The sequence below is a fragment of the Abramis brama genome (genome assembly GCF_963993115.1).
Source record: "Abramis brama genome assembly, chromosome: 11".
In the NCBI taxonomy this organism is placed as follows: Eukaryota; Metazoa; Chordata; class Actinopteri; order Cypriniformes; family Leuciscidae; genus Abramis; species Abramis brama.
In genome coordinates this window covers 28,880,075-28,898,815 of record NC_139973.1, presented here as the reverse complement: position 1 = coordinate 28,898,815, position 18,741 = coordinate 28,880,075, and the positions used below count along the sequence as shown (strand labels likewise).

Here is an 18,741-nt window from a genome sequence, read left to right as displayed (position 1 = left end):
TTGCAAAAAGTATTTAATAAAAGGGGGCAAACAATTGTTCCCAACGTGTTTTGGAGAAAAACATTTATTTCATAATGTGGTTTTCCCCCCACTTTCAATTATTTTACTTCAATGAAAGGTTAGATTTTTGCACATTTTTTAAATAAAATATCAAAAGGATTAAAAATGCAGATTTATTTTTTACAGCCATATTTGATCATATTTACCAAGGCAAACACTTTTTCACACCACTGTATATATATATATATATATATATATATATATATATATATATATTTGTTTTTTTACAATAGTTTAGGCCCTTTCTGAGGGCCTAGATGGCCCTAACAGTTCCCCTCTGAAAGGGAAAATAGAGAAAATTGCTATTATATCGGCGGGATAAATGACTCTTGCGCCCGATGCAAATCTAAAATGGGTTGGTCTGAAGTAGATACATTACTCATAGGTGTGGTTTGGGTGTTACGTGAAATAAACCAATCAGAGCGTCATCTCACATTCCCTTTAAAAGCAGACGCGTTTGTTCCATGGCAGATTGCTACTATAATGGCGAATTTGCCAGGCGCTCGGCAGGAGCGGTACACAGCTGAGGAGACTGACGTTCTCGTCAGGGCCGTAAAAGACAGAGAAGTGACATTGTATGGGGATGGGAGAAACTCACCCAAATTAGCTTCGGTTAAACTGGCGTATAATAATTTGGGTAGATGTGTAAGCTAAATTTATGCCTATTTTTTCACATCTTCATGGACACCACAATGATTTCCCTTGTGTGGAATATTTTTCCTTGTAATTATGTATGGTTTGCAAAAATGGCAACTGCTGCGTCTGTGTAGATAAGAGAAGCAAAGTGTATGCGCGTTGTGCACACGCTACATTATGGCCAAGCATGCGCCCTTAAAAGAGCATCTGAATAACGCGCCACTGACTTTAGACTAGGTTTTTCCTGGTCTGTGGCAGAATTGTTTTCTGGAACGGCAGAATTGTTTTCTGGAACGGCAAAATAGCACCAGGGAACGTTTGCGCTGGAACACGACTCCTATTTTCGCTAAACAGCCCCCGGGAACTTCATTCCCTAATTTACCGACGTGCGTCTGTGGAGGGAAAAGTCCGCTGTGCGTCGGGTGCAAAATAGGAATGATACATGTATCGGTGTACAAAGTCAATTGCGCTGGGTGCAAGATGGGGCCCTTAATGTAAACGGTGATTGTGCACACACAATGTAACATTATTCAAATAAGTATTTGCATTTTCCAAGATATTTTCAAGATTTTTTTTCAGTACTTCACTTCTCTGTCTCATGAATTATACTGAGTAAAGCACTAACTGACAACTTATGTAATACTTTATGTAAAATAAGTTATAGAATCAGAAGTTATTTTGTTCTACATATTATGTCAAAAAAATAAAGATTTCTGAAATGTTTTTAATTTAATATTACATTCATCGACACTGATATGAATATTATTTATTTTTTTATACAGTCAGTGAAATTTTATTTTTGTTTGAGTCTTGTGTCATGGACGTTGTGTTAACCCTCTGGGGACCAAAAACGCGCCCGCGCGTTTTGCTCGTTTTTTTTTTTAGCAATGTAAATTAAGTTCATAATGCTCTGTTAATTTTGAACTTTCATTTTCGTGTTATACATCAATCGATCCTGTTCAGTTTCTATTTTTTTTCTGTGTACTCACAATAAAAATAAAGTGTTTTGCTTTTTGCCAAATAAAGAAAAGTAAGTAAAGTAGTAAGTAAGTAAGTAAAATTTATTTATATAGCACTTTTCACAGATAGACATCACAAAGTGCTTCACAGTAAAATGTAATACAGAACAATTTAAATACATTCCACAAAATACAAACAGCAAACACAACAAACAACCATAAAACCCCTCGGCTAACCAAAAGCCTGCTTGAAGAGCAAAGTCTTCAGTTGTTTTTTAAAAGAATCAACTGAGTTCGCGCAACGTAGAACAAGAGGCAAAGAATTCCACAGCCTGGGAGCGACTACCTGGAATGACTGGTCCCCTCTAGTTTTAAAATGAGTGCGGGGAACAACTAATAGCATCTGATCTAAAGACCTGAGACTCCGGGTAGGAGTGTGAAGCTGTATCAGGTCAGTGATGTAGGTAGGGACTTGGCCATGCAAGGCTCTAAAGGTAAGAACCAGGATTTTAAAATGAATTCTATACTGGACTGGTAACCAGTGAAGTGATGCTAAAACAGGTGTGATGTGTTCTCTTTTCTTAACGTGGGTTAAAAGCCTTGCAGCAGAGTTCTGAACAGCCTGGAGACGATGAAGCTCCTTCTTACTCAAACACGTAAAAAGACTGTTACAGTAGTCCAAATGGGAGGAGATGAACGCATGAATAATCATCTCTAACTCACCTTTAGTCACAAATGATCTTAATTTGGAAATGTTCCTCAGCTGAAAAAAGCAGTTCCTAACTAATTGTTTAGAATGAAGCTCCAAGGACATAGCTGACTCGAAGACAACACCTAAGCTCCTGAGGCTCGGTTGGACAGACGAGCCTAAGTCACCAATATATTGTATAATCTTTGGGATTTTACTTTCAGGGGCGATGATTAGTGTTTCTGTTTTATCAGAATTCAGAAGCAAAAAGTTGTCACATAACCACTGTTTAATACTAGTCAGACAGTTAATTAGAGAAGACAATTTAAACAACTCAGTTTCCTTAAAGGAGCAATACAGTTGGATATCATCCGCATATAGGTGGTAAGATATGTCGCTAAACTGACTAATAACCTGACCGAGAGGAAATATATACAAGAGGAACAAGATAGGACCCAAGACAGAACCCTGAGGTACCCCACACGACAACTCTGCAGTTTCAGACATGATCTGATTCACATTAACACTAAAGCTTCTACCAGACAGGTAGGATGAAAACCATTTTAAAACTGATCCCGACATACCAACCAGATCACGAAGTCTATTAATCATAATATTATGATCAATTGTGTCAAAAGCTGATGAGAGGTCCAATAAGACCAGCACTGTATATTTTTTAGAGTCAGCTGACATCATAATATCGTTTGAAACTTTAAGTAACGCCGTTTCTGTGGAATGTTTTTTGCGAAAACCAGACTGGAATTTGTCAAATAACTCATGTTTCTCTAGAAAAAGGGTGAGTTTTTCTGCTACAACTTTTTCTAGAATTTTTGACATGAAAGGAAGCTTCGAAATTGGTCTATAGTTTTTCAGTTGTAGCGGATCCAAATTAGTTTTTTTAAGTACAGGCTTAACAACAGCATGTTTAAAAAAAACAGGAACGACACCATTTAAAAGTGAAGAATTAAGCATCTCAACAATACAGGGGCCAATGGAGTCAAAAACTTGTACAAATAGCACAGTAGGGACAACATCCATAGGACAAAATGATGATTTAATAGAATGTAACAGAGAGGTGATGTCATGTAACGTCACAGGTGTAAAAGTGGACCAACAATGGGCAGGAGACAAGTCACAGGCAAAGTTCTGAGCCAATGATGGTGCAATGTTAGCCCTAACATCTCTGATCTTATTAACAAAAAAGTAGAGGAATTCATTACAGTCAGATCTAGATAACACAGTTGTTTGCGAGCTAGTTGGAGAAACTATTGTATTAATGGTGTCAAATAAGATTTTGGGATTGTGCTTATTCGAGGAAATAAGTTGAGAAAAAAAGCACATTCTCGCCTTTTTCAACATCTCATTCAAGGTGACCATTAGATCTTTAAGGTGGAGCCTGTGAACCTCGAGTTTAGAAGATTTCCAAAGACGCTCCACCTTTCTACAATTTCTCCTAAAACTTAAGATAGCTTCATCAATCCATGGACAGGCTTTTTTGTGGGAGACAGCGCTCAATTTAATTGGTGTTACTTTATCTAAAACCGATAAGCACTGACCATTAAAAGATCGGATAAATTCATCAACATCAGTGCATCCCATCAGAAAACATGGGTTAAACAAGGCAGAGAACCTCTCTGCAGTGTCTTGATTAATAATCCGCCTTTGTGTCATAATTCTCTGGGGCGGAGGATCTTGAGGAAAGTTAATATTAAAAAACACACAGCTATGGTCACTCACATGTACATCTTCCACATGTGTATTTACTATATCTAGACCAAGAGAAAAAACAAGGTCCAGGGTGTGACCCTTAATGTGCGTGGGTCCAGTAACGTGCTGAATGAAATTAAAAGAGTCTGTAATAGAAAGGAGATTAGCAGCTGTGTTGCATGTAAAATCATCAAATGCAAGTTAAAGTCCCCAATAATTAAAACCTTCTCAAGTTTGATGATAGATGATAAAAAGTCAGTAAAGTCAGTAAGAAAGACACCAGCCGGGCCAGGAGGGTGGTATATTAACACACTGTAAAAAGCGTTAAAAGAGCCTACTTTAAGCATTTGAGATTCAAAAGAGGAAAATTTTTCTGAGTTAATCACTCTACATATGAAACTGTCACGCTGCACAACAGCAAGCCCACCACCACGACGTGCCAATCGGGGCATCCCAGTAACAGAACAGCCAGCAGGACAGAGCTCGTTTAAGTGAATAAACTCATTTTCCCTTTGCCACGTTTCCGTAAGAAACATAAAATCAATATTCTTGCTCATAAAAAGCTCGTTAAGAATAAACGTTTTATTAGAGATGGAACGGGCATTAAGCAAGGCAAAGTGGAGTAATGTAACGTTCGGCAGACCGGCATCAAAAACAGCTGATTGTGACGGAACTGACCGTAAACAGCTGACACAGTCACGAGGTCTCCAGTTGCGGCGAATTGTCAGTCGCTGGTCAGACAGCACAGTAAACATCGGTAACGGCAAGTCCACCACGATCCCATCAACAAATTGCTGGTACACACGAGGTTCACATCCAACCGGTAGAGGCATCGCGGGGTATTGGTGCTGAGGAGCATTTTCACCCGTATTTAGGGGGAAAACTGGTCGCAGCCACCGGAATCGTTCACCGCGATATGGCCAGGGCACCCCCGTCCAGGATTGGCGCCTTCTCTTGACTTGAACGCCAGCTCTGCAACCCCTTCTCTTCGGTCTCTTCTTAGGATTCCCAGGTCCCCTGGTTGTAAACAGGAGCCGGTACTCAGGTGATGAGGGAGGACGCACGAACGGGGGCGGAAAGGTTTGTCTGAAACTTGCCCAACTTTTAAAGAGTCTTTCCATAGACACTCGGATGTCCAACAACGAGCGTCGATCATAAGTCCGAGCAGCAGAGACACAATAGTCAGACGATAGGGCTGATATGGCAACATATAGGGTGAGTACAAACGTAAAGAGTTTACACAAATGTAATGCAGCAGCGGCCAAGCCAAACACAGGCGCCATCTTGCTTTAGCAAGTGTTAAACTGTGTTATCATACCCAAAAATTAACATGATGCGAGTTCTGCACTCTCTCTGTCAGTGAACTCCAATTTGAAACGCGTTCGAAAATGATCTGTAACTCCACGAAAATTGAGTCAAACAGGCAAACATACCCACGGGCATAAAGTTTGAGATCTCATCTTTTAAATGAAGTAATTTATATAAAAAACAAATATTCTCAGCTTCTGTAATCTGTATGAAAAGAGAGTGATTCCAGTCGAGCTCATTACAAGCTCATTCACTTTAATTCGTTCACGCCTACTCACGGAGCGCGCTATTCACAAGATAATGTGTTAAGCCATCTATGCAAAACAGGTAAACGCCCCCAAGCAAATGCATTAAACGCTTCAAGTTTCATCATTCAGTCACCTGCGCGTTGGGAAGATGGCACGATACACCGGTGCAGAAGCCCTTCAGCTCGTCCTGGATACTAGCGACGAAGAGTCCACATTTGTGACCCGTCACAGAAACCAGGGACACAAGTCGGCAGCACAACTTTCGAGCAAAATGAGAAATAAGCGTTTTATTTCAAAATTGGTGATTTTCGTTTTTTTGCAGAATCTGTTAGTTGAGATCACGAAGAAGCCTCTCCATGTTTGAGATAGCAGTATTGGTATATTTAAAAGCGTACATTTTGAGTTTGAAATCGGCTTGTTTTTCGGAGATTCTAGCACGCAGTAGGGGCGTGTCATTGTCGGTGTGTATTTCCATACTGATTAAGCCGGCGTGACTACTTATTATGCAGCGCTCTGGCCGGCTCTATCTGATTTCAAAATTCAATGAAGATGGATGCCAATAACATTACGATGTCCAGCAATCGATTTAAATAGTAGGTTACATGGGGTTTAATTTGTCGTTAAATGAGATGTAGCCTAATACATGTTGTCAGTGCCAATACATAGATCCGCCTATTTAACCAACGTGTATCTTAATGGTCCAGTGGTAGAGCTTTCGCCAGCCGTGTCAGAGGGTCTGAGTTCGAATCCGCCCTCGTATAGGTTTTTTTTTTTTCTCGTATAGTTTTTTTTTCTCTCATCAAAACGATTATGTTCATCAGTGGTTGTATATCAAGCAGGGACACGCAAACGTTTGCATTATGTTTTGTGGTTTCACCAGAACGAATAGAGAGTATCCGCAATGCAACGGATTGAAGCGCGCGTCGAGTGAAGACAGTGCGGTGTGTGCACGAGCCACATGAGAAAACACCATATCTGCGCCACTGATCGCAGCGGCAACAAGCACTTTGATCACTTGATTTAAAAAAAAATACATTTCAGCGCTAGTATCTTATTTAAAAAACGAACGAAATGAATGCTCTGCCAGTTAACTGGAGATGTTTTATTTATTTGTAGAATTGGTACATTCGTGTCGCGAGATGTTTTAAAAAGTGGTGGGAACATGTCCCATCCGTCCCATCCGCAAATTATGCCTATGCCTATTTACATAGTTTATTGCTTATTATTTATCATTAGCAAAAGTTTGTTTCATGTTGCACGAGTAGGCTACACCGAAGAAAATTCCTAGTCTGTGAAACCTTTCATTGACAATGGCAATAAAATCTATTCTGATTCTGATTCATACTTGGATTCATAGCCTACTCATACATATATATATATATATATATCACATAGCACATCCTGTTTTTGATTTGAACATTGTCTAGAGTTTATCTTATTTTTTATTCAGTGTACACAAGAGTTGCCTTTACAGTTTTATCGGTAGATTCCTTTTGTTTATTTATCGCTCACAATTGCTTTGTTTATAGCCGACTGATTATTTTTTTATTTTGCTCACATTTAATTTGCTTAGAGCAACATTTAGAATTTAGAACATTTAGTTCCTCCACACAGAGGAATTACAATAAAACAGATTGAAAAACAAAACCTTTGAATGTCCTCTCATTCTTTCTTCAGGCTGCCTCACTTGATGGCCCATTAGCCATTGGGGGGGGGTGTCTATGTCACACCCCTGGTCTGAATCTCATTAATATTGATAGGCCATTACCACTCCCATGCATAAACCTCTTCTGACAACGTCTTACAATGTTTAAATCAATGTATTGTTTTATGAGAACGATTAGGCAGGATGATTTTCACATCATTTTGAAGCCAGAACTCATACACATATTTAGTATGTGTTTTGTGGTCTTATTTCAGCAACTTTCATTTTTATTTTTTTCAATAACCACGCATAAACATTATTCTCTTAAAAATACAAACATGTACATACATGTTACTTACATATTATGGTAGCCCCGTTTGTGCTATATAGAGTGAATTTACACCTTTGCCATTAACATGTTTATAAATAACTGAAAAAAGCACAAATGTCAGGGCATGTCAAAACATCCCAAGGGCCCCCAAAACACCCTGGTCCCCAGAGGGTTAAGCATTCCAATTTGCAATGCGCATCAGTTGGGTCTGTGAACAGTCCAGTCCATTGGTATGCTGTTTGAGGCTGTGGCTAGTGTCAAACTTAAGCAACTACAATCTAGCGTGAAAATGAAACTTTGTACTTTGTTTTTCAGAGATAATATGGATAATTCTCTGTATTGTGATGTCACTAGCCTGTTACCCTTAACATTACATTTGGTGTGCATAGCATTTGTACAGCTGAATTGAGCTCTGTATTATAACAGTGCTGTCAGTTGAAGAGCCTGAAGGCCCAAGTCTGCCGGAGCTGCACCTGCACAATCAGCCTGATTACAACGTGCCAGCTAACCACACACACACACATACACATACACACACACACTCACACACACACAGCTGCAGTGTGATTTAGTCTGTGTGACGTTCACTGGCTGAGGAAGAAAATGCCATTAGCAGAATGTCAGACCGATGAGTTCAAGAATAGATCACAGGCTGCATTCACACTCACACATATGCGCTTGTACATATAGAGGACAGTATTTGCTTGTTGGCGTGTACATATGTGCATATGTTATGAGTATGTGCATGCATATGTGTATGTTTTTGGTAGTGATGATGACATGGTGTGTTGTCTATGTTGACAAGTCAAGCCAAATGTATTTATATAGCTCTTTTCACAGTACACATTGTTTCAAAGCAGCTTTACAGAAAATCATGATGATAATATTTATAATATCTTAATATCTGCATGCCTTATAGTCACATTTAGCAGACTGGAGCTGGGCAATAATATAGTTTACATTTTATGACAATATAAGCAATCAAGCATTTGAAATCGGCCTACACGAGTATAAGACATACTTATTATTAAACTTTATATAAAGAGCTGCGTGAAAATATATAGTTCGATTTTGAAACAAAATAAAAAATCAGGGAGTTGAGATTTGCTATATATGCTATAACAGTTCTGTATGCTAAATCAAATATATTTAAATACAGTAAAATATATTTAAACGTCTCTACAACCATGTAAAGCTTGAGGTGAGAAGGATGACAAGTTAGAAGAGTAACATAATAATGCAAGCAGAAATATCTGGAAATATCTAACCAGAAATGTATGAGTCTGTTAATAGCCAGTATGTGGACACACCCTTATATTAAATGTGTTTTTTTTTTCCCACAAACTAGATCTGTGCAAACCCTGCCCATGGTGAATTTCATTGGTCAATTAAATCACGCACATTCAATTGATAATCTAATTCAATTAAGATTCATTTAATAATCAATTAAATCAAACAAGAAATGTTCAGAATTCATGGATTCATTTCTGAGTTCAGAAAATCCAAAGTTGGTTGATAACATAACTGCAATAAAATAATAGCCTAGTTAACAAATACTTGTTTACCGGTATATAGGATATATAATGTATTTTATATTGATTAAGCACCTGGAACTTTATCCGTTTGACAGAAAGTTCTAATTCAAAGTGCCATGGGAACTCAAACTAACTTTACTTGACTTTTTCTTATATTGAAATAATAACATTTATTTCCTTCTCCTTAACAATTCATCAGGCTCTTAATGAGGTCATCTCTGTCATCTCTTGGATTATCTGAAGGCAAGGTTTTCCTATTAGTCATCATTAGAACATATTGTTTAGCAACCTAGCAGCCTACACACTTAGTAATTATAGCTACAGCATGCCACAGTTGTAATGTAAATCTAGAGTGAAATATCTATTACTATGTACAGTTTTGGTTATTGAGGGGGTTACCACACCCCATCTTATTTCTGAATGGCAGCAAATCCCTGTACAACATCTTGTAGAAAGGCTTCCAAAAAGAATGGAAGTTGTTCTGGAAGTGTGATTTCCATGCATCAGGGAGGTCAAACACTGACATTGGGTGATGGGACCCAATGGCAATGTAATATACTTTTATTTTGAAGATAATCCATCATACATCACACCTCAGAGTGTAGTTAAAAGAGCTGTAAAACATTTACTCTAAGAGGAAGACAAATATGCAAGCAACGTTTATTTTGAAGGGATGGTCCAAGGGAGGATTTAAAAAAAAAAAAAAATCCTTTTTTTTTTTTTTCTTGATGATCTGTTTATGGGCTTGAACCTCCATTTGCATGCCACAGTTTTCTCCTGAGAGTTTCAGCATATGAAAAACAGAAGAATAAATTGGACTGAATTTCAATTTATTTTTTTACTTCTGTTCTGACTGAAACTCCATCACTTTTCAAACAGTTGCCTACTCTCTCTCCTTTTCTACACAGTTCTGCTCTCTTTTTTTTTTTTTAAGAAAGTTGCTCCCTTTTCCTTCTTCCCCTGAAGACAGTCACAATCACAATTGTGGGTGTTTGTGTTACATCCAAATTCACTTTCACACACCTATGGCTAAGCTGTGCCAGGCTAGAAATTGTTGTGGCCAGTTAAATTAGAGCTTAACTTTTAACGTTAGCTTAGCTAACGATTAAATGTAAATGTTAGACATTTGTTTTAGAATGTCATGTCTTTAGAAATAAGGACTTTTTTCTATTTTATTCTTCCATTTTAGCTCTATTTTGTTGAATGTTTACTCTATGCTATGTTATTGGATTTTTAATTAATGGTTTGTGGTATTGTGTCTAATGTCATGCCAATAAAGTGCTTTGAAATTGGATGGATGGATAAAAAAGACAAAACCATACAGAGACATGTAGTGTCATGAAAGTGTAGGGCGCCTTCTACCTGTCAAACTTAGGCAGTTCAGGCATTCAGGTTGTCAATGTTGATATTTGCATTCTCAGACAGAGTGTGTGTTAGATGTTGTAATCCGTCATTGTCTACTTCACACACAAAAATCCACTATATTCACTGTATTTTAGTGGCGCGCCGCATGTTTGCATTTACCCTTTTGGTTGTGACATTTTTATATATTCAAATTCTAACCTTTCTGTGGATTTGAGTAAAGGAAATGTGTGGCAGGTCTTTCCTTGTTGCCTTATGCAATTTGTGTGTGTGTGTGTGTGTGTGTGTGTGTGTGTGTGTGTGTGTGTGTGTGTGTGTGTGTGTGTGTGTGTGTGTGTGTGTGTGTGTGTGTGTGTGTGTGTGTGTTAGGGGTGGAACGGTACACAGAAATCACGGTTCGGTTCATACCTCGGTTCTAGTCTCGCGTAGCCAGACCTTCAGACTGACGGCTGAAGGTCTGGAATTCATAGCAGCTTTCTTTGGCCAAGGCCCGCCCATAAGGCCGTTTGACCGACATGTCAAACAACCAATTACAGTTCGTTTCGTTCAGCTTCACGTTTCGGGGCGTGGAAATGTCCCCACAACAACAGACCGGCGTGCAACAAGTCAGTCAGCATAGAAAATCAAAGAAGGAGAAGAAAACAAGATAGATAGGAGGGGACACACAGCTAGTAAAATTGGATCTGCTGGGAATCCTTCTAAATGCTGACAAAGGGTTGGCCAGGCTTGGAAAATAATACTCTTCCCAAATCCCGTCGGCAAACAGGCTAAAATATCTCTTTTTGTCTCCACTAAGTGGCTCAAACAAAACTCCTGGACATCTCTTAAAGAGTCTATGCTGTGAACCTCGCATTCTTTTGAGAATCCTACGTTTAGCTGATCTTGATAAATGCTCATTGTCACTCATGTAAACACAACAGTTTTTCTTCCGCAATCACACGTCTGCGCTTTGTTTCCCGGCGGACCGAAAATAAACGCGACACTCGCGCCCCCCGGAAATCCGATAAAATTCAACCAATCAGATGACGACTTCGACATTCCTGAAGTGTTTCCAGTTAAGTGTACCATATGCATCAGACGTTTAGCCAACGTTCCGTGGGCGTGACGTCTGAGGCTGAGACTACCTCGGTTCAGACATCACGGTTCGGTACGAGTTCGGTACAATGGAGGGAAAAGCAAAAACAAAAATGCAGAAGGCAATTTTATTTTTATTGTGCATGTCTCAGGCTGTACAACCAAAGGCAAATAAATGTCTTAAGCCTTGTATTTAGGGCCCGAGCACCGATGGTGTGAGGACCCTCTTGGAATTGCTCTGTTTATTATTATTAGGGCCCAAGCCCTGAAAGGGCGAAGGCCCTATTGTTTTCGGTAGGATTATTTATTAGGGCCCAAGCCCTGAAAGGGCGAAGGCCCTATTGTTTTCGGTAGGATTATTATTATTATTATTATTATTATTATTATTATTATTATTATTTTGTCAACCTTTCGGGCACTTTTGGGGCCCTTAACATGCTCGAAAACTCTTGAAATTTTGCACACACGTCAGAACCCGCGGCCATCAGGGCCGGACTGAAGCTGGTACCCGGGCGTGGCAGGGGGGCTCGACAGCGCCCCCTGGAACGGGATCCAAACACGTGTCCATAAATCAAACACGCTTGCATGTAATAATATGAAACTCGGTACACATATAGATCTCATTGGGCCGAACAACTTTCGTGCTCTAAGTTTTACGCCAGCCAAACAGGAAGTTGGCTATTTAGCGTTGTTTGGAAACGCATGCTGTGGAATTTAATGTACTCCTCCTAGGGAATTCATCGATTCGCCTCCAAACTCGGTGTGCATGAAGTCAAGACATTGAGGATGCTAAATTGCGGACGGATTTTTGATATCTCGAACGGTTTGGCCGTGGCGAGGAAACAAATTTATGGCGAAAAAATGAAACAGGAAGTGTGTTATAACTTCTGCATACATTAACTGATCTTGATGAAACTTCAGCAGTGTGTTCGTTGTAAGAGGCCGATCACATGGATGTGACTATTGTGAGTCAAAGTTATAGCGCCACCAACAGGCAGCAGGAAGTACATCACTTTCAAAATGCTTTGAAATCAGTGTCTTATTTTTACCCGATTTGCTTCAAACTTTATGCGTACAATGTAGACACATGGCAGATGTAAACCTGTGAAAGGATTATTGATATCTTAGATACTGTTGCCGTGGCAACGCATCAAACTTTAATATTATTTTTTGATGCTTTTGAGACTCTTAACATACTTGAAATTGCATGAAACTCAACAGACACATCACATTTATTAGCCCGTAGACATGTGCAAAGTTTCAGAAACGGGCGTGGTGAGGGGCTCAGTAGCGCCACCTTTAGTCAAAAATGGGGGCTTAGTTTTTCCTAGAATCACAAAACTTGGTATGTGTATTGTTCTCATCAAGACGGACAACTTTCTAATTTACATGAACCATCTCCGACCAACAGGAAGAGAGATATTTTGGTTTGAATGTGGATTTTCTGAAGAATTTTCTCTCCCTCTCTCTGTGTCTGTGTGTGTGTGAGGGGAGGGGGGGATTTGACTATTGCTTTTATATTGTTAATCAAGGTTTCAGGGGCTTTTGGGGTCCTTAACGTGCTCAAAAACTCTTGAAACTTTGCACACAGGTCAGAACCCACGGCCATCAGGGCCGGGCTGAAGCTGGTACCCGGGCGTGGCTGGGGGGCTCAACAGCGCCCCCTTGAACGGGGTTCTAAAACTTGATCCATATATCAAACACGCTCGCATGAATTAATATGAAACTCGGTACACATATAGATCTCATCGGGCCGAACAACTTTACCCCGGTCAAGTTTTACGCCAGCCCAACAGGAAGTCGGCTATTATGGGTTGTTTGGAAAACGCTTGCTGTGGAATGTGAAATACTCCTCCTAGAAAATTCACCGTGTCCCCTTCAAACTCGGTGTGCATGTAGTCAAGACTTTGAGGATGCTAAATTGCGGACGGATTTTTGATATCTCGAACGGTTTGGCTGTGGCGAGGAATCGAATTTATGGCGAGAAAAGAGAAACACGGAAGTGGAATAACTTCTGCATACATTAACTGATCTTGATGAAACTTCAGCAGTGTGTTCGTGGTAAGAGGCCGATCAGATGGATGTAGCTATTGTGAGTCAAAGTTATAGCGCCACCAACTGGCAGCAGGAAGTGTGTCACTTTCAACATGCTTTTGACAAAAGTGGGGGGGTTAGTTTTAACTACAGTAAAGAAAAAACAGTTTGTATATTGTTCTCATCAAGCCGGACAACTTTCTAATTTACATTCAATAGCTCTGGCCATCAGGAAGTCAGATATTTTGGTCTGAATGTGAATTTTTTTGCAAAATCAGCCTCTGAATTTTTAGCCACTCCTCTTAAACTATTTATTTTATTCGTACCAAACTTTTTCAACATGATGAAACTACATTAAATATGCTAAATTGTGAATGGATAATAAATATCTCAAATGGTTTTGCTATGGCGAGGGATTAAAGTAATGTCCAAAAAGGAAACACTAAAAATCTTCTAAAAATGTAATTATATACCATTTATTTCTATATAAAAGAATACAAATATCACAACTAAACCCATTTTATTCTGTTTTTGCAATTCAAGAAGAATGAAAAAGTTAAAACAGGCTATTTAGTGCTATTTGGTTCAACAAAAAAGCAAACATAGGGCTATACTGCCCTCTTGTGTCCAAAAGGACATCAAAATAGTATATAAAACTTTTTACCAGGTAGGCCAATATTGTATTTAAATATACATTTATTAGGTATGTGTCTGAGGATATTTTCCCACCGGTTAATCGACGTGTGACACGAGTGGGTGCTTTTAAATCGCTAATATAATAGTGAAAGAAAAATAATGATAATGTTGCACACACAAATCACACACATGTGGGAAAGAATGATGCTTTTAAACAACACTAAACCGCCATTAGGTGTCGCCAGGCATCCATCTTAATAAGCGAGTCATTGATTCATTCGTTCAAACGATTCGTTCGAATGAGTCGATCATGATTAAGACAGATGTTTATGGATTGATCATTCAATCTTTGAGTCAACCGATTCGTTAAAAATGCTGAATCGTTCAGTTATGAGAAAACACGTGATGGTTCTGCCGTGATCTTTGTTTAACTATTTTCGCTGCTGAAACAGAACAAAAACAGTCAACATTGAATCTAAAATGTAAGTGACTTAATTGTAACTGTTTATTAACCTGTTGTATGAAATCTAGGGGTGGGAGAAAAAATGTATTCTTAGATGCATCGCGATGCGGACGTGGACGATTCTGAATCGATTCACAAATGTCAAAAAATCGATTCTCTAAAAAAATATTTTTCTAATAACGTAATATTGACGGAAGGCAAAAGGCGGAACTCTAAGCGGACGTGCGTGCAGTCTGTGGCGCGCACATAACAGAGAAGTTTCTTCTGCTCACCAAGGCTGCATTTATTTGATTAAAAATACAAACAAAAACAGTAATATTGTAAAATATTATTCCAATTTAAAACGGCTGCTTTCTATTTTAATATATTTTAAACTGTTATTTATTCCTGTGATCAAAGCTGAGTTTTCAGCATCATTACTCCAGTCGTCACTGTCACATGATCCTTCAGAAATTATTCTAATATGATGATTGATACTCAAGAAACATTCATTATTATTTTAAATGTCGAAAACAGTTGTGTACAGTCTTTGATGAATAGAAAGTTCAAAAGAACAGCATTTATCTGAAATCTAAAGCTTTTGTAACGTTAAACACTACCGCTCAAAAGTTTTGGGTTAGTAATAATTACAATTTTATTTTTGGGGGAAATAAATAAAATAAATCAGTACTTTTATTTATGAAGGATGAGTTAAACTGATCAACAGTTACAGTAAAGACATTTATAATGTTAAAAATATATATATTTGAAATATATGCTGTTCTTTTGAACTTAACATTCATCAAAGCATTTTGAAAAAAAAAATCTGTACACAGCTGTTTTCAACATTGAAAATAATAATGAATATTTATTGAGCATCAATCATCATATTAGTATGATTTCTGAAGGATCATGTGACACTGAAGACTGGAGTAATGATGCTGAAAACTCAACTTTGATCACAGAAATGAATTACTATGTAAAATATTTAAAAATTGAAAACAGCTGTTTTAAATTGGAATAATATTTCACAATATTACTGTTTTTGTTTGTATTTTTAATCAATAAATGCAGCCTTGGTGAGCAGAAGAGACTTCTCCTAAAAACATTAAAAATCTTACTGACCCCAAACTTTTGAACAATAATATATATATATATATATATATATATATATATATATATATATATATATATATATACATATATATGTATGTATGTATATATATATATATATATATATATATATATATATATATATATATATATATATATATATATAAATATAGCTGCGAGCAGCGATGGAGGGCCCAAGCCGGCGGTACCGCCACCCCGGTGCCTTTAGGTAACTAAAGGCACCGGGGTTGCGGTGCCACCGGCTTGGGCCCGTAATCGCTGCTCGCAGCTATATTTATTATTATTTTTTTGTCAACCTTTCGGGCACTTTTGGGGCCCTTAACATGCTCGAAAACTCTTGAAACTTTGCACACGAGTCAGAAACCGCGGCCATCAGGGCTGGGCTGAAGCTGGTACCCGGGCGTGGCAGGGGGGCTCAACAGCGCCCCCTTGAACGAAGTCTGAAAACTTGGTCCATAAATCAGACACGCTTGCATGTAATAATAGGAAACTCAGTACACATATAGATCTCATCGGGCCGAACAACTTTCGTACTTTTACTTTTTACGCCAGCCCAACAGGAAGTCGGCTATTATGGGTTGTTTGGAAACGCATGCTGTGGATTTTGATGTACTCCTCCTAGGGAATTCATCCATTCGCCTCCAAACTCGGTCAGCATGAAGTCAAGACATTGAGGATGCTAAATTGCGAACGGATTTTTGATATCTCGAACGGTTTGGCCGTGGCGAGGAAACGAATTTATGGCGAATAATGGAAACAGGAAGTGTGTTATAAATTCTGCATACATTAACTGATCTTGATGAAACTTCAGCAGTGTGTTCGTTGTAAGAGGCCAATCACATGGATGTGACTATTGTGAGTCAAAGTTATAGCGCCACCAACTGGCAGCAGGAAGTTTGTCACTTTCAAAATGCTTTGAAATCACTCTCTTATTTTTACCCGATTTGCTTCAAACTTTATGTGTATAATGTAGACACACGGCAGATGTAGACCTGTGAAAGGATTATTGATATCTTAGATACTGTTGCCGTGGCAATGCTTCAAACTTTAATATTCTTTTTTTAAGCTTTTGAGACTCTTAACATACTTGAAATTGCATGAAACTCGACAGACACATCACATTTATTATCCAGTAGACATGTGCAAAGTTTCAGAAACGGGCGTGGTGGAATGGCTCAGTAGCGCCACCTTTAGCCAAAAATGGGGGCTTAGTTTTTCCTAGAATCACAAAACTTGGTACGTATATTGTTCTCATCAGGCCGGACAACTTTCTAATTTATTGTCATTAGCTCAGACCAACAGGAAGTCAGATATTTTGGTTTGAATGTGGATTTTCTGGAGAATTTTCTCTCTCTCTCTGTGTGTGTGTGTGTGTGTGGAGGGGGTGGGGGGGATTTGTCTATTCCATTTAATCTTTGTTTTTCAAGGTTTCAGGGGCTTTTGGGGCCCTTAACGTGCTCAAAAACTCTTGAAACTTTTCACACAGGTCAGAACCCACGGTCATCAGGGCCAGGCTGAAGCTGGTACCCGGGCGTGGCAGGGGGGCTCAACAGCGCCCCCTTGAACACGGTCTGAAAACTTGGTCCATATATCAAACACGCTTGCATGAATTAATATGAAACTCGGTACACATATAGATCTCATCGGGCCGAACAACTTCCGCACTCTAAGTTATAAGCTCCGCCCAACAGAAAGTCGGCTATTATGGGTTGTTTGAAAAACGCATGCTGTGGAATTTGATGTACTCATCCTAGAGAATTCATCCAATCGCCTCCAAACTCGGTCAGCGTGAAGTCAAGACATTGAGGATGCTAAATTGCGGACGGATTTTTGATATCTTGAACGGTTTGGCCGTGGCGAGGACACGAATTTATGGCGAGAAAAGAGAAACACGAAGTGTTATAACTTCTGCACACATTAACTGATCTTGATGAAACTTCAGCAGTGTGTTCGTGGTAAGAGGCCGATCAGATGAATGTAACTATTGTGAGTCAAAGTTATAGCGCCACCAACTGGTAGCAGGAAGTGTGTCACTTTCAAAATGCTTTTGACAAAAGTGGGGGGGTTACTTTTACCCACAGTTACAAAAATCAGTACGCATATTGGTCTCATCGAGCAGGACAATTTTCTAATTTACAGTCATTAGCTCCGAGCAACAGGAAGTCAGATATTTTGGTTTGAATGTAGATTTCTTTGCAAAATCAGCCTCTGAATTTTTACCCACTCCTGCTAGGTGGTTTATTTTATTCCCACCAAACTTTTTCAACATGATGAAAATACATTAAAGATGCTAAATTGTGAACGGATAATACATATCTCAAACGGTTTTGCTATGGCGAGGGATTAAAGTAATGTCAAAAAATGGAAACACTAAAACCCTCGTATCTTCTAAAAATTTAATTATACACCATTTATTTCTATATAAAATTATACAAATATCAGAACTAAACCCATTTTATTTATTTTTTTAATTTAATAGTTTTTTAAGTTTAAAAACAGCCAGAATGTTTTTTTTTTAGTCCAAAAAATAAATAAATCATGTCATGCATAGTGCTATACTGCCCTCTTGAGTTCAAAATCAGGTAGGCCTATTGTCTCTATATAAAAATATACTAGGTATGTGACGGTGAGAATATTTTACCACCGGTTAATCAACGGGTTAATAAACGGGTTAATCAATGTTGTGTAATATTTTGAGTGTATCATAAATTCAGAATAAGGTAAGACAAGTAATATTTTATGTCTTTTATGTATATGTATATATATATATATATATATATATATATATACCAGCCCAACAAATTTATGGCGAATAATGGAAACAGGAAGTGTGTTATAACTTCAGCATACATTAACTGATCTTGATGAAACTTCAGCAGTGTGTTAGTTCTAAGAGGCCGATCACATGGATGTGACTATTGTGAGACAAAGTTATAGCGCCA

The 18,741-nt window shown here is 38.5% G+C and overlaps 1 protein-coding gene across 1 annotated transcript in view; it reads left to right on the top strand.

The window, feature by feature from the left end:
* prkcaa (protein kinase C, alpha, a) overlaps positions 1-18,741 on the top strand; it is a 215,262-nt gene that overhangs the window by 118,089 nt on the left and 78,432 nt on the right. The window lies entirely within an intron of this gene.